Below are 13261 nucleotides of genomic sequence, written 5' to 3' on the forward strand. Positions count from 1 at the left end.
AATATCGTTTACAGATAGTAAAATTGAGGCACAGAGAGGTGAAGTGACTTGTCCAAGGTCACCTGGCAGGTCAGTGGCAGAGTTAGCCATAGAACCTAGGTCTCCTAAGTCCTGGGCCTGATCTTGGGCCATAAATCTGTGCTCTGATTTCCTGAAGCACTGAGAGCTCACATTTCTCAATGACCTTAGAGGTCTCTGTGTGTGCTTGGGACCTCTGAAACTCAGTCCAGAATTAGATACATATACATGGATAGAGCTGCATAATTTTAAAGCACCTGAGTTAGAAAATGTTGTCCTCATTGCTTATGAAAGGCATTGGCTTGACAACCGTGGAGAAGGAAGCTCTCTGTTTACCCACAGAACTGGTAGCTTCACGATGCTGCTTTGTGAATAATCTCAACACTGCTCTGGATAGTTTACTTTCCAGGCTTATTCAGTGTATCATTCCTCTGCTGAGATTGCCAGCAAGGCTGATGATTAGCACCAGATATGGTTGTGGGCTTGTGATGTGGACACCTATCTACATGGAAATGGACTGAGCCCAATAACTAATGGTCAGTGACAGGATCTGGTTGCAGAACTTGAAATGAATAATTTGACCCTTTTCACTTGCTGGTTAGAGAGGAAGGACGGCCTAGTAGCTAGGGCATGAGTCTGCCATTTCAGAGATGGGGGTTCAATTCCCTGCTCTGCTGCAAACTTCCTGTATGACCTTTTCCAAGTCATTTAGCCTCTCTGTGCCCTAGTTCTCCATCTATACAATGGGGATAGTTGCACTTACCTACCTCACAGGGATGTCCTGAGGATGAATACATTCAAGCTTGTGACGTGCTCAGATACTGTGGTGTTGGAGTCCGCGTAAGAACCTATGATAGATAAAGCCCATGGCAGTGAGCCTGGGTCAACAGATTCAAGCTTGCAAGGCTCAAGCTAGCATTCTAAAAATGCTAAAAATGCAGTGTAGATAACTCTTAGAAGTTGTGACTCAGGATGGAGCTTGGGCTTTGAAGCCTACCCAGCTCCCGAGGCTACAGAGCCAGAACTCCACCTGAACCACAACATCTACACAGCTATTTTTAGCATGGTAGTGTGAGCCCGAGTCTGTCAACCCACGCTGGAAAGCTCACGTCCATGGGCTGTACTGCCTTATCTGTAGGTACAAAACCTTTTGCTTTTGTTCCCTAAAGCTGAAGTAAATGTTTAATGTGTCAGATTTAAACTTAGACATGGGTTTTGTTTTGTTTGTAGCTATGGAACTGTGATGTCTTAAGTTTTCTGTGTACTTTTCCTGTATATTTCTAAGACCTGGGCCTACACGCAGAGGCCTCAGTCATGTTGTTCTCAGAGTGAATGGAAATAGAAGACATACACCTGCTGTGCTCTCTTCTGCAGATATCACATTTGTCCTTTCTTGTTTTCCTTCATCTAAACTAAATCACATCTTGTACCTTAAGGCCCGGCTTGATGAAGTCCTGGCTGGGATGATTTAGTTGGGGTTAGTCCTGCTTTGAGGAGAAGGTTGGACTAGATGTCCTCCTGAGGTCTCTTCCAACTTTAATCTTCTATGATTCTATGACCTCACATACTTCTGAAGGGACCACTTCAAACAAGAAGTCATCACATGCTCCCCCACACTGTGATGACTTTTAAAATTGTAGTGTCACAGAAGTATAGAGCTCTAAGGGACCTCAAGAGGTCATCCTAGTCTATCCTCCTGTGCTGAAACAGGATTAAGAATACCTAGACCGTCCCTGACAGATGTTTGTCTAACTTGTTCTTTAAAAACCTCCAATAATGATCCACAACATCCCTTAGTAATCTGTTCCAGTGCCTAACTAGTCTTATAGTCAGAAAGTTATTCCCAATATCTAACTTAAATCTTGCTGCAATCTAAGATTTAAGTCTACCTTCAGTAGACATGCAGAACAATTGATCACTATCCTCTTTGGAACAGTACAAACTATTACCCTATCTACCTTTTATCTCTCAACAATCTTCTCCATATTTAAAAACTATTATTATGTTCTCTCTCATCCTTATCTTCTCTAGATTAAACCTGCCCAATTCTTTCACTCTATTCTGATGGGTCATATTTGCTAAAACTCGTAACATGTTTAATGCTCTCCCCTGGACTCTCTCAAATCTTTCTTAAAGCATGGTGCCCAAAACTAGACACAATACTCCAATCGAGGCCTCCCCAGTGCTGAGTAGAAAGGAACTCTTACCTCTCATGTCTTACCTACAACATTAATGCATTAATGCATCCCAGAATGACATTTGCCTTTTTCCAAACAACTTCACACTGTTAATTCATCTTCAATTTGTGATACGCTATAATCCTCAGGTCTTTTTCTGCAGTACTGCTACCTACCTAGTTATTCCCCTTTTTGCATTTGTGCATTTGATATTTCCTTCCTAGGTGCAGTACTTTGCACTTGTCTTTATTGCATTTCATCTTATTGATTTCAGACTACCATAATTCTCCAATCTATCAAGATCAATATGAATTCTAATCCTGTCCTCCCAAATGCTTGCAACTCCCAGCTTGGTGTCATCCACTAATTTTAAAAGCATACTCTCTACTTCATTATCCAAGTTGCTAATGAAAATATTGAATAGTACCAGACTCAAGACAGGCCCCCATTTGATACATCCTCCCAGTTTTATAGCACTACTCTTTGAGTAAGGTCTTTCAACCAGTTTTGCACATCCACCTTATAGTAATTTCATCAAGACCACGTTTCCCTAGTTTGCTTATGAGATTGTCATGTAGAAATGTGTCAAAAGCTTTACTAAAATCAACATATATCACATGTGCTGCTTCCCCCTTTCTACTAGGCCAGTAACCCTCTCAAAGAAGGAAATTAGGTTGATTTCACATGATTTGATCTTGAGAAATCCATGCTGGCTATTCTTTATAGCCCTATTATCTTGTAGATGCTTACAAAGTGATTAATAATTTGTTCTCTTTCCAGGTATCAAAATTAGGCTGAAGGGTCTATCATTCCCCAGGTTCTCCATTTTCCTTTTTTGAAGATAGGTACTATGCTTGCCCTTCGCCAGTCCTTCTGGGAACTGGTTCATCATCCGTGAGTTTTCAGACATAATTCCTAATGGTTCAGAGATTGCTTTGGCTAGTTCCTAACACACTCTAGGGTAAATTTCATCAGGACCTGATGACTTAAATGTATCTATGCTATTTAAATACTCTCAAACCTGTTCTTTCCCTTTTTTGGCCTGAGATCCTTCCCCCTTGTTGTTAATCTTAATAGTGTTAAGTATTAGGTCATAATTAACTTTTTTAGTGAAGACTGGGGAAAAAATTAAACACTTCAGCCTTCTCTGTGTCATCTGTTATTTGCTTGACTTCCCCATTAAGAAATGGATTTACACTTTTCTTTGTCATCGTGTTATATCCAGTAAATAAATGAGTAGAAAACCCAGTTTGGGTTGGGTATAAGACAATTCTAAAATACAATATCTCACAGGTACTACTAACTAGGGGTTAGATTCTGATCTCAGATACATTGTTGTACATGTTTGACTTCACTGAACTTACTCTAGATTTACATTGGTGTAACTGAGATTCAAATTTGATCCTTACACAGCAAAAGACTCTATTCACAGGGACTCTTGCAGACCTTATCTTCTGTATCCTGACTGTGCACTCTGTATACTTCATTTTGGGGTATGTAGAAAAAGACTCGGAAATTTTATAGTGATCTCACAATGGGTTGCTTGACATTTTCAATGTTTGTGTGAATCTGAAATTCCAAGAAATTGAATATCACAACTCAGGTGAACTAAATCCTTTGATTTTGAGTCACTCAAACCAGTGGGTTTCATTCAGTCCTATTGCTCAGTCCTTTGTGGGCACCATTTGGAAAGGTTTGGCAACTGTTAAGCTCAAGGCTTTGTTTTACAAAAGTAGTATGTATATGAGATTAATATTGGGTGTTGTAATGTGAGATCTCACGGGCCCTGTGATTCTGCCACTGTTATTTAGGGATAGCACCTGTGTGTACTGCAGTTTGTGACTCAAACTGTCTCCCTTGCTAATGTGAATTGGAAATCCAGAGATTTAATTTGATGTTAAAAATCCTGTTAAATGACGGATTAATAATAAGTGGTGATGTCTCTACATTTAAATTATATTTTATTATTATGCAGTGGCACTGGGGCTGTTTTTAGAGTGTGCGTACTGCAGCTGCACTCCCCTTTCCCTCTGTCCGTGCCTCTCACCACCCCCTAGAGCTGGGGCTGGGAGCAGGGCCATGGCTCCAGGAGCGGGAGACGTGGACAGAGGTAATGGGGCCGAGGCTAGGGCCACAGCTGGGGGCAGGTGTGGAGTCCCGGGCTGGGAGCGGTGGCAGAGCCCCAGGTGCGGGGCTGGCAGCCAGGACCCCATGCAAAACCTAGGATGCTCCGCCCCCTCGTTCCCACGCCTATGTTATGTATTCGTATTACAATATCACCTGGCAGTCCCGACTGAGATTAGGGCCCCACTGTGCTAAGTGGTGTGTGTATATAGGAAGAGACATTGCCTGCTGCAAAGAGCTTATAGTCTTAATAGGTAAGATAAAGGGAGCATTTTTGGCCTATTTGTGGAATGCAAACTGATGTATGGAGAGACCAAATGAGGCACTCAAGGTCACACACAGAAAGTCTGAGGTAGAGTAAAGCATTTAACCCACACTTTTTGAGTCCCAGGCCAATGACTTAACCATAAGACCACCCTTCTTCTTAGCTGTTATTCCTGCAAGAGTAACATTTGAAATTTCCCCTCAGAGACCCCGACTAAATGTGTGCTTTAGCAGCATGGGCTGGAACAACCATTTAGGGCAGACTTAGTGCCAACAGCTCCTCCTTTCTTTTCACTCTCCCTGACAAAAAGCTAATTGGTGTAAATACAAGGAGAACAAGGCCTGACATTTTGGGGTCATCACTGGGAGCGGGGAGTAGGAGCTGCGCTAACCTGCTAAAACTGAGAGGAAATACTTTGCAAAGTATATTCAGAACTTTCTGAGGAAGTGGGGAGTAGAAAAGGCCTGAGGTGAACTGCATCTTTGGAGTAGTGAATGTATTCTAGTCCTGCTCGTGGCCATGTTAGGGTGGAAAGCTCTAATTAGATTAGAGATAGTTGGCTAGGAGGCAGAAAGCTTAAAACATTACCCTTTTAAACAAGTGTCTACATTTGGAGTAAAAATTATTCTGTTATTTGGAGATACGTTATTGAATGCAAAAATGCTACCCGTTTTTGGGTACAAGCTTGGCCTTGCCCGTTGCCTTTCATGTGGGCTCATGTCGGAGGGCAGAATTGGGCTTGTGTTTAGGGGGAACAAAAACAATGATGTGTTTGACCACAGTGGTTACAAACATGATACTGATGTCACACCTGTTTCCCACTGGTGACTTCAATGGAGTCACCTTGGATTCGCTCCAGTGTAAATGAGATCAGAATCAGATCCTTCATTTTAAAATAGTGGTACTGGGGTGTTTAATAAGGGAATGCAAACAGATGTGTGTTTCAGTATGCGTCACCAGTCGCACGCTTCATCCAGAGCTAGTCTAACAGTTTACTCTCAGCCCTGTGTGAGGGGTGGGGAATAGCTCTTCCTCCCCAGGAGCAGTCCAGGGAAGGAATTATAATGACCCTCTGAGTGACTATTCCTCCATATCTCCTGTTGTGCATATTGGGGCAGTCTGCTGCACCATCCCATAACCAGACATGGCAGACAGTCCCTCTAGTATTCAGCCAGCTTTGCTGGCTAGCACTTGCAGAAAAGGAGACACAAATCCACCTGCTCCCCACCCCTCCCTGCCCTTCTCTGCCCCCACTTCCTTGCAGGGGGATATTGGTCACATAGACCTTGCTCTCCCCTTCCCCCCGCCGCATCCAGATTCAGGATCTGAGTAGCCCATGCGTACCATGCAGGGTATGTCTAAACGGCAGCTGAGAGCAAGCCTCCCAGGCCAGCTAGCCAGACATGGGCTAACTGCACTTGAGCCAGCATGCTAAATATAGCAGTGTGCATAAGAACATAAGAATGGCTATACTGGGTAAAACCAAAGGTCCATCTAGCCCAGTATCCTGTCTTCCAACAGTGGCCAGTGCCAGAGGGAATGAACAGAACAGGTCATCATCCAGTGATCCATCCCGTCGCCCATTCCCAGCTTCTGGCAAACAGAGACTAGGGACACCATCCCTGCCCATCCTGGCTAATAGCCATTGATGGATCTATCCTCCATGAACTTATCTAGTTCTTTTTTGTATCCTGTTATAGTCTTGGCCTTCACAGCATCCTCTGGCAGTGTGGACACTGCAGTATGGGCAACGGCTTGAGCTATCCACCTGAGTGCGAGCCCGCCCAACTCCCTGGGTCCGAACTTTGGTGACTAGTCCAAGCTGCCATTCATGCTGCAGTGTTCACGCTGCTATTTTTAGCACACTAGCTTGAGTAGAGAGGCTTCCTCTCAGTTACAGTATGGACATACCCACAGAGGGCAGGGGTAGATGGATGGGTGAGGGGTCTTTCACCCCCTGGCGCCCCTGCATGCTCCTGTAGGGCCAACTGTCAATCTAGCTCATTGTGTTTTCATCTCATTCCAGATCTCCCATTCGACCTGCAGACAGAAAACTAAGGTCTAAGGTCAAAATCCATTCTTAGCTGCAATAGTGTGAATCTGGAAAAACTCCACTGATGTCAATGACGTTACTCGAGATTTTCACTGTCGTAACTGAGAGCAGAATTGGGCCGAATGAGTCTGTGATGTGGTAGCATGCATGGCAAGGGCTATAGAGGAAAAGGCAAGTAACAGGAGGGTGTAAAAATGTGGAACCTTTTTGTGCACGTACTTCAACTTATACCTGCTCACACTTTCTTCTGGCCCCTTCATTGATTTCAATTTGAGGGTCAGATGCAATTCTGAGGGCACTATGTAGTCTAAAATGATGGAATGTGTGGTTTGCAATTTGAAAACACGGTTGGGAAATATTTATGTTACAAAGAAAAAAAATCTTCAGATACTACAATAGGGATCGACAACCTTTGGCACGCGGCTCATCAGGGAAATCTGCTGGCGGGCCAGGACGGTTTGTTTACCTGCAGCATCTGCAGGTTCGGCCGATCGCAGCTCCCAATGGCCGCAGTTCACCGTTCCAGGCCAATGGGGACTGTGGGAAGCAGCAGCCAGCACATCCCTCGGCCCGCGCCGCTTCCCGCAGCCCCCGTTGGCCTGGAACGGCGAACCGCGGCCAGTGGGAGAGGGGATTGGCTGAACCTGCAGACGCGGCAGGTAAACAAACCGTCCCGGCTCGTCAGCGGATTTCCCTGACTGGCCACATGCCAAAGATTGACGATCCCTGTATTACAGCAATCTTTCCAAACCTCCTTTTCCATACCTAGTCAGTTACTATTTTTAATAGTAGTAGATAATAGTAGTAGCAAATACGTACACGTAGGTGCTTTTTTAGTGATTTTATTTATTTATTTTATTGCACTAGTGCCTAGGGACCTCAAATATAAACCAGGGCCCCATTATGCAAGGTACTGTATACACAGAACGAAAATAAGTCCCTTGCCCAAACACAGAACAAAAATATGGCCCCAAGGAGCTTACACTTCAAGGTCCCAATCCTGTAAACACTTCCATACAAGTGTAACTCTACACATCAGTAGTCCCATTAAACCCAGGGGAGTGATCACACAAGTAAAATTTTTCCATGTATGTTATGTTTGCACAATCAGTTTAAATAGATTTCCAAAAGTGTATTTTAATCCCATTATGTATTTCCCTATTATGTAAATTATTATAGTTGTATTTTGTTGTTCATTATGTTTTATAAAAAATATATAACAAATAAAAAGGCTTAAAAGTTGACCATCACAGGGCCCAGCTCCTGAAAATACATTGTAGTCAATGGGAAATCTCATAGAAAGTAGCACTATAATTCTCAACAGGAAGGCCCTCTTTCAAGAAAGCATTCCTACTCAGGAAAGCACTTAACCGTGTGACAGAGGGCTTGTCTCCACTTACCATGGATTGATGCTGCAGCGATCAATCCACCCGCTAAATCAACCGCCAGTCGCTCTCCCGTTGACTCCGGTATTCCATCGGAATGAGAAGCATGAGGTAAGTTGATGGGAAAGTTTCTCCCGTCGACCCAGCATGGTGTAGACACAGCAATAAGTCGATCTAAACTATGTTATTCCTGTAGCTGGATTTGTGTAACTTAGGTCAACTTAGCCCTATGATGTAGATCTGCCCTGAGTCCCATTTAAATCAGTAAGACGTAAGCACATGCTTAAAGTTAGTCATTAAATTCTTTCCTGAGTAGCATGTTCTTAAGCCCTGACTTAGGAAAGCACTTAAGGGCCTGATTCTCATTTACGCTAAGATTTTTTTACACCCTCATTTACACTCATGTAAAGAGGACTTGGTGTCAAGGAAAAAGAAATGGAGGGCCATATCAGATCATCAGTTTTTAAGCAAAGGTTCCCATAGAAATCAAGTAAGGTGTTCCATTTATATGTCAATGGCACAATAATGACTGGGTTTTTTTTTTAAATTTAAATAATTAAAAGCTGCAGTACTGCCATGCCAACAGTTCAGAATGCATGAGTCAGCCCTCTCCCCCCAAAATCATGAAACTGGCTTAAAAAATCATGATTGATATCTATATCTCTCTATCTATATCTATATATTTGGAGTTGGAGAGTGCACTGGAGGGGAACTTGGGAGACCTGGGTTCCCTTGGGCAAGTTACTTCAACTCTGTACCTCAGTTTCCCCATCTGTGAAATAGGCGTAATAGTGACCTCCTCTGTAAAGCACCTAGAGATCTACTCATGAAAAGTGCTATAGAACAAGTAGGCATTATTATTTTTTGTTTACCTACTTGGTTTCTGAGCCTGTGGGGTGCACTCAAGTCATTTTAAAGCTTTTGTCTACCACCACATAAGCCAGAGTCTTACTTAATTTTATGAAAGATTAGGGTCTTACATAATAACATGACTCCAGGAGCTGGGGAATCTAAGAAAAACACCAAATATCCTAAGACTTGCGATAAAAACAGAAGAGTTGGCAACACTGATTGGAGCACAAACAACTCCCACCTCCACTCCACACTTTTTTTTTTTTTGAAGTATCCTGACAGCATTTCTAGTCATCTAGAGTTTTGTCAAGCTTTTTATTATTTCTATACTACACCTAAAATGTTGGCCCTAAAACTCTCTGATAGTGTCCCTTTAAGGGTGGCGTTTTGTCCTTAACTCACACTGCAATGTCTTAAAATAAGACCTGGTCTACACTTAAAAATTAGATGGACATTGCTCAGGGCTGTGAAAATATGATGTGCCCTGAGTGCTTTCGTTATGTTGACCAGATCCCCTGTGTAGACACAACTGAGTCGATGGAAGAATTCTTCTGTCGACCTAGTAACTGACTCTCAGGGAAGTGTATTTACTACATCAATGAAGAAAACCCTTCCGTCCATGCAAGAAGCATTTACACCAGCAGAGCTGCACCACCATAACTGTGTTGCTGTAGTGTAGACATACCCTCTACAAGGTTAACAAAAAAGGCATGGTTTAGCATGGGCCATTTTGAAATATCTTGGGCTTGTAATTCCCTCACAGCATAAGGTGGGGGGTGGGGGTTGAGTATAATGGTCTAATAGGCACAGACAAGCTCAGTGTTGTTTGTTCTTATGCCATCTCTGGCTGAACTGGTCGGAAGCTATTTTGCTCTTTGTCCATCTTACCACAGTTAAGACCCAATCCTGCAAACACTTATGCACTGGAGTAACTACTCAGGGAAAGGTCCTGTTGACTCACTGCATAAAGTTACTCACGGCGAGTTTGCAGAATCATGCCCTTAAGCCAGAATATCTTACATAAAAGGCTGATTCCAGATACGCTGCTATATCTGGATGGATATCTTGTAAACTCTGTTGCTGTGATTGTATCTTACATCTGTGCTAGCTGATTTTGCAGACAATAATGGGACAGATTCTCTCCTCCATACAGCTCCCATATGCCTCTCTGGAGCCAGAACGGAGCTGGAATTGTGCCATAAGGGATCAGAGGAGAATTCCTTCAGTATAGGCATCACACAGGGCTGCCTCCTTGAAAGCCACAGAGCTGAGGTAACATGTCAGGGATGAGAGTGAGAGCCTCCATGACTCATGCCTCTATAGAGATTGCGAGGCACTAGGCTCTAAAGCGCTGAATAGGTTGGTGTAAATTAGAGCACCCCATGAGCTGCTCTAACTTACGCATAAAGCCACTTTTATCCTGCTCCCTTCCTGGGCTGGGCATTCTCTGGTGCACCACGTTCCGTAGAGCAATGTGGCTCTATGGATCCGAGAGTAGACTCAGAATTAAACCAAAGCAGAATACTGGCTTCTTTACTGCTCCAGAGCTGTTCCCGCTTCACTCTTAACATGACACGTAACCCTGAACTGTCACAGTTTGCCTCGTGCTGTGTACATACTTTTAATGATTATTGCAGCCAGAAGGCTTTCCTATTATGTTTGAGTTGCTGGCTCTACCTTTCCACTGGTTCTAGGTAAAGTGGTAGTACAATACCCACAATTCCTCCAGCCCCGCTACGCACTGTAGCATCAGCTATAGTAGCTGACAATGTAATTCTCATTCAGCAGCTGATTATAATTAAAAATATCAGAATAATTAAAGTCCTCAGCTTGACAAGCAGAGCCATAACTTTGCCTTCAGACATTCCTATCTAATTAGTTAATTAATCCTAATGCAAATTATAAGCAATAATTAGTCAGCCAAGCTTGACATAAAAGTCTGCTGACTTACAGCTAAAAGGCTTTCTGGTTGTTGGTTTGGAGCTTCTTAAAGAGTCTTTTGTCCACTCATGGTTTCTGTGGCTGCGCTCCTGCTAACTTGGAGTCAATATATAGATATGCAAATTAATTTGCACAGTAGAGAAAACACAGCTGTAAAAACCTGCACTACCATTGACATTATTCTGTTTGCCTTAATAAATGGACACTTGCTACCTGTATTGAATATCAACATATGTTATCCAATGTGGGGAAATTAGATATATCTCCTCCACTCCAAAGTTTCTGGTTCAATATGTCTCCCTTCATGTGCTTTGGGTTATTCTGGACATGACATAATGTTAATTCCAATGTGATTCTGAGATTAAGATAGGCTGTGATATACCACTATCATAAATTAAATCAAATGCTTTTGTAACAAGATAACCGGTATCTGATCCACATTTCTCTGTAGGTTTAACAGATCCGGAATCCGTTAAAGTGAGATAATTTGAATTATCATCAGATAAATCAAAAGTGTGAATATTGCATTTCATATAGCGATGCTGCTAATATTGGTGTATTGCATTCCAGAATGGAAGTGTTAATATATTACAGAAATGTTCAGATTCAAAATTAACTTTTTTAAAAAATTGCTTAGAACACCCTGAATGTGAGAAGTGCCATATAGGAACTGTTTATCCATTTAACTAGTTGAAGCACTAACTTCTAAGGCCTTCAGGATCTTTGTCTGAATATGCCCCCATTTAAATAGAACAACAATTACATTGCTTAAAAGAAATAAATGGCTTAGGGTCCAGCAGTACATGGTGCTGAACGCCTCTTCTTAGGCACTGACACAAAGGCTCTGATCCTGCACACATCAACGCTTGACTTCATGGGGGCTGCTCTGATACTTAAAAGTTAAGCATTTTCCTATTAATAAAACCTGGCTCTAAGAGAGCACTTTTCATCAGTAGATCTCTAAGTGCTTTACAAATTAGGTCAGTATTACCCCCATTTTATAGACGGAGACACTGAGGCAAAGAGCAGTGAAGTGAAATGACGTTCCCCAGGTCACCAAGCAGACCAGTGGCTGAGCCAGGAATAGATCCCAGGCCTTCTGAGTCCCTGTCCGGTGCACTATCTCCTTTAGTGTTTGTAGCCTCAATGCCCAGCCATTTCTCCCCATGCACACACTGGTATTCTGCTGGTTTTCCAGCAAGGGCTCAGTCTTGCAATGTACCAAAGACTCTGATCTCCATCCAGCAAAGCACTTAAAGCATGTGCCTAACTTGCTCCTTCTGGGGCATAATCCCCAAAGCATTTGCTGTCTCATCAGAATGTAATAAGTATGAATAAATAAAAACACAATTTCCTTTTTTTCTGAAAATACATGAAGACTAGAAATGGTATGAAACAGAACCACTTATCTGATCCCCCTGGACTTTGAGGGTTGAGATACAAAGAGACTGAGATTGGAACTACCCGTAGTTTGGGTTCTGAAAAACAAAAGCCGCCTGATGAAGTGTCACAGAACAAAAAACAAATTTTAATTTCTCCATTTATTTAAAAAAAATAAAAATAAATACCTATACTTAGTAAAACAGCTCATTTGACCCAAGATGTGACAGTTTGATGGTGCTGGTATACTCAGCATTAATACACAGGCACTCTGTATATTTGATAAAAGGACTTCAGTAGAAAAAAGTATTTTATTCAGTAAAAGATGCTATGCATTTCAGAAGTGTCCACTTTGTGTCACTGCATCCCGGAAACTGTACATTGCAAAGTGGAGAGTCAAGTCATCCAGCTAAACTCTCCTGGACTTTAATGGCAGGTCCAGACCTTTGGAAGAATAGACTCTAAGACTTTAGGAAGTTGCTTTCTAATCTCAAATACATGAAGTATACCAATGCATATCTTAGCACAGTTGCTGGGGTTTTTTCCAGATACTTTGGCACATGGTGATCTCACTTGATGGATTTTCTCTGGATTTATACCAGTGTAACTGAGATCACAACATGACCCACTGAATCTGCGTCTTTTCCCACTAGGATCGGTTGTACACGTTGGGCTAGATTGCCTACAATGGTGAAATCTGCTCATCACAGGAGGGCTAGGTCATTAGGGAGGTAGCTTGGCTCTGTGATTCTCTGGCCTGAACAGCTCCATCCCCAGCATAGATTAGAGAAGCCATTGGGGCTGATCAATTTATGCCAGCTGGCAATGGTCTCTAAGGGACTATCTACTAACCGAGAATAGCTAGATCTCCAGCTAGTTCCTCTTCTGCCACTGATCCACTTCTTATACTGGAGTTAAAGAGGTGATACAGGATCTGGCTATACCAGCGCTCCATCAGATAAGAACACCATCCTGTGAAAGAGAATTCTCAGGGTGCTATCAAGAGGAGAATCAGGCCCACTGTGAAAATAATGGGTAATAATCTGCATTCTGTCATTTAAATCTT

The 13261-nt window shown here is 42.6% G+C and overlaps 1 long non-coding RNA gene across 1 annotated transcript in view; it reads left to right on the top strand.

The window, feature by feature from the left end:
* The window catches only part of LOC122465287, a 31671-nt gene extending 30093 nt beyond the window's left edge, over window positions 1–1578 (top strand). Inside the window, exon 2 of the long non-coding RNA XR_006290019.1 lies at window positions 1455–1578. This is a non-coding gene — a long non-coding RNA (uncharacterized LOC122465287). The remainder of the gene's footprint in view (window positions 1–1454) is intronic.
* The last annotated feature ends 11683 nt before the right edge of the window (window positions 1579–13261 follow it).

The sequence above is a fragment of the Chelonia mydas genome, chromosome 3 (assembly GCF_015237465.2).
Source record: "Chelonia mydas isolate rCheMyd1 chromosome 3, rCheMyd1.pri.v2, whole genome shotgun sequence".
NCBI lineage: Eukaryota > Metazoa > Chordata > Testudines > Cheloniidae > Chelonia > Chelonia mydas.